The sequence below is a fragment of the Manacus vitellinus genome, unplaced genomic scaffold (assembly GCF_001715985.3).
Source record: "Manacus vitellinus isolate BGI_N305 unplaced genomic scaffold, ASM171598v3 scaffold_5_pilon, whole genome shotgun sequence".
NCBI lineage: Eukaryota > Metazoa > Chordata > Aves > Passeriformes > Pipridae > Manacus > Manacus vitellinus.
In genome coordinates this window covers 38063619-38068107 of record NW_021940682.1, presented here as the reverse complement: position 1 = coordinate 38068107, position 4489 = coordinate 38063619, and positions in this window count along the sequence as shown.

Sequence of the window (4489 nt, the reverse complement as noted above, 5' to 3'; positions counted from 1 at the left end):
CCCCTAACCCTCGGCCAGGCACACGCGAGTTCTCACGGAGAAGCCCACACCCCCTCCTCCCGTGGGCTGATTCCCCACGGCCAGAAGCAGGCAGACAGACCGGCCGGCCGATGGATCAGGACCAACGTCGGGCTATCTGATCTCACGTGGCACAGCCCATCCCGGGCTCACGACGCTACAAGCACCCGATCCCGACCCGATCCCCACCACCGACCGACTAGATGTGCCCAGAGACCATTACACTTGTAACCGTGGGTGAATTCAGGAGGCCCCGCGCGGATCCAACCTCAGGGAATCAAAGCCACACTCCTTGGCTTCTGCGACTGAAAAAAACCTGCTGAAACTCCAGCAAACTAACCAGCTCCCATCCTTCCACACCCCATTTTGCTTCCATAAGCAGTTTCGCTGGTTGTACTACCTCCATTCTGAAGCGGCTAAGTAATTTTGAGGTCAAAATTGGCATATCACCTGGACAAACTTTACGAGACCCAGACTGTTCCTGTTCTGTTTGTTGGACTGAGCAGACCCCATGTGGCGGCCAGCTGAAAATCTGCCAACTCCGTTCATCATTAATCAAAAATGGAAATGTCAGGAATAATGTTTATTCTTTCCCACTACGTGACTGAATAAATACCAACAATTTGCATATATCACCTACTCCTTTTCCAGAGGTGCTTGACCTTTTCTTAGCACCTGCCCACACCAGGGCCTCAACACCTCTGCACGGCACATTGCAAAAATGAGAATCACCTTTGGAAACTTCTGCACCACAACCATCACAATGGCTGCAGATAAGTTTGGGAAGTTTCCTGACCATGAGCCTACTGAAGCCAACAAAGAGATGTTCACTTACACTCCTGGTCAGTCAAACTGTCCCCCATTTTACTAAAGCTTTCCCTGACACTGAAGTGTCGGAGGATATACAGAGATAGTTGGCTGCATGGCTCTTTTTTCCCTGGATTTTTCTGGCTTGAGCACAGAAACTACTATATTGTTCTGGACAGTGCACTTATAGGGTATCAGACCAAAACCAACCATTGTGATCTTCTAGTCTGAACTACTGTGCTCATAAGATTTTCCTACCATTACTGGCTGCATGAACAAAACATCTGATCTTGATTCAAAAGTACCAGCAATGAATAACCCACTACAACTCCTGTTAAATCCACTACAGTCCTTGTTAAATTATTTCAAGTAGTCAATTATTTTACACTACTTTTTTCTTTTCTTTTTTTTTTTTAAATCTCAAATTGCTGTGTTTCAGTGTTCAAACACTTGATTGTATGGTACCCTTGAACGTTAGGCTAAAGAACCAGCTATCATAACTCCCCTTAGGCATTTGCAAATTGTGAAATTCATTCCTGAACCACCTCCTTTGATTCAGGCTGCTTCCACAAGAACAAATGTGTTGCTATGATTTTTTTCTCTATTTTTACACAACAAATACTACAGCATACATACTTGTTATGTGAAGCATAAACTATGCTACAAAAGTTGCCTAAAAAAAAAAAAAAGACACTGAAAAGACAGGCACAAAACAACTCACCCTTTACAGCACCTACCACATTCTTGACTGTGTTTGGGTAGAGTTGATCCTTCAAACAACCAAATGCTTCAAGGGACCTGTAATGGATATGGAACCTTTTGCCCTAAGGTATTAGCACAAATTTAGTCTGTGTAACAACTTTCTTTTACTACTGACCAGGCCAAGGGTGTTCTCTGGCCTGTAAGAAATTTGCTGAGTTGTCAGTGTAGTTTCCCAGTTCCAAGTTATCCACATCAGGGACCATCCCCTGACATAACCTGGTAATTGCTACCTTTGTTGGCAATCACAGAAGAGAGACCAAGGAGCAGAAAACTAATTAACCGCTTGTGCTTCAGAGGCAGCTTCTCCAGGTAGGACAGTGGCTTAACACCCACCTCTCAAGCCCGATTAGTTCTGTGGATAAACAGAAGAGTTCACCCTCTGCATCATCACCCTGTAATGATCACCACCTCCATCCCAAGAATTTTAATTAAGCATCATCTCCCCTGTTCATTTAAAATAAAAAGTTGTGAGTCAGCTATGAAAGGTAAAAGCATGCAGTAAGGTGGATGGAAGCTAGAACAAAAAAAAAAATCTCAGTAGTAATTCTTTCAGAGAAGTCAGTGAGAAAACTCTTCAAAATAAACCAGGGTTTGTGTTTTGAAATAGAACAAACCACGAAAGGTTTTCCATATACTTGACAGCACAGGAGGAGTCCACGGAGCCACAATTACAACCCAAGGGGTGGTTATGCACAAATGAAAGCCAATCTCTGATGCAGGCAGGCAGATATGCCTTTCAGGAACTTTAGAGACAATGACTTGACCATGTATGGTCCTGCCTGTAGGTTACAGCACAGGGAGCTCTAGGATGCATTTACAGCACCAAAGTCCTTTCCACCTTCAGTGGTCCCCAGTGTATGCTCCAAGGGAGTGAAGAGACCAGAATAAGGGAAGCAGTTTCACCATGATCTGAGATGATCTACTGCAAAATCCAATCCAGTGAAAAATGTTGGTTTAATTTCCTTGACCTGCCAGTGTTAGCACAAGGAAAAAGCATTATGGACTCCTGTGAGGCTGGACTGCTGTGGAGCTGCAGGCTCAGTTCCCGGCCTTGCTTCCTCTGTCTTCTGGGAAAACTGGCTGTTTATACACACTTGCTTAGGTGGTATATAAACAGCCTGACCTCCAAGACTACTTTACATTTACTATGTTTGTCTTGGTGTGTTCAGAAACCCCTGTGGACATCCACTTGCATTTTCTAGATACTTGGAATGTCTTGTCAAACCCAGCCTTAGGTTTCCTCTCACAGGTTAAGGATATGAGCGGGTGATAGTATGCCTTCATAGGTGGGAACAGTTTGCACTATTTTATCACTATATACAATCACTGGGAGACACCTAACACACTGGATGTCCTTGAAGCAAAGCTCAAGCCTTGAAGGACCCCAATGGGCCACCAGCCCCTGTCTGAGCCGCTTCACGCCTATAGCCATAGGTGAAACCTCTCCCTGTTCAACACTGCTTCCTCCTGCCCACCCAAATGGGAGAGTTTGGTGCCAACAGTGGATCACCATGTGCTGCTGGGAGCAGAGGCAAACCAGTGCTGTTACCAACATATTGAGGCCTCTCGACTGTGCTGCTGACTGGTGTCTTTCTGTATTTTCTTTCTTGAGGCTGCAGAGAAAGGGCATGAAGGCAGCATCTTATGAGTTTGGATGGCTCCAAAGTCTGAACCGTTGCCAATTTTTAAATAATGTTCAAAAATAACATTTAAATAACACTTAAAATCCAGAGAAAAACAGCTCTGTAGTAGTAAAACACAAGAGATGATTTGCAATAGAGGAGAGATACAGGAATTAAAAGGAAGAATGCATGTTAAATGCAACAAGTTAAAAAAAAACAAGAGTAAGATTACTTTTGCCCAGCAAGGGTCTGTGATCCAAAGAGGGTGCTTAGATTCCACTCTCCTCTTTGCTGCATTCCCTGTGATCCAAAAGCTTGCCTTTTGCCTGCCTCAGTGTCGATGCAGAGGGGACACTGCCACAAACGACTTTAGAAAGTAAGGCAATACAGCCAGTGGAAATAATAACATCAGATAACAAAATGAGACAATCAAGTAGCACTAGGCAAATAAATAATAATAATACAAAAACTCGCTTTTATTTTCACCAACCAATAGTACATAGATCCGCTGAGGCATCAAGCAATCAAGCATCAAGGAGAGAACCAGTGCTTACACCAGCTACAGATGGACTGAGAACTGGCTGGCATCAGCTACTGTGTTGGGAATGCTTGACTAAGAGAGGTTTATTTTATTTCCTTTCCTTAATGCTCTCAGAGTTGAAGACCAACACACCTTCTAAAACCACAATCCTACTTCGCTTCAGCAGCAAAGAATTAAAATTTCATTAAAATGCCCTTCCTTGTCAGATCGGGCTAGGACTTGCTCCTGAACCAACAGGTCTCTTGCTGTATCTGGAAACTCTTAAACCCCACAGGCTCATCTGAAGACAGTAATCTTGATTTTATCGTAATTGGCTCTGCACAGCCCACAGTCACACAGGGCAGAGGTAACTGCCCCACAACACCACCACAACCACCAGCTGGTGGGCATGAGTGGGGCTTCCCTGCCCACGCTGACACCCACGGTTCATCAGTGCCCTGTTCCCAGGCTGGACAAGGCACAACAAAGTGCGTTGCAACAACATGTGCCTGCAACATTTTGCCAGTAGCAGAGGCTGAGGCAGGGTGGAATTGCTGCCTGGGGTTTTAATAACACCGCAGCACAAACACCATTATGCAATGGGGAAGGTGTTGCAGAGCCAGGGCTAATGCACTGTTTGCTTATTGAGGGAATTTCAGTCAAGTATTGTGCCAAAGCCTGTGTGGATGGTGCATGATGACACTCTTATTCACGTCAAGTTCTGCTCCCAGGCCTTCTTCTGAAGAACTCACAATTTATC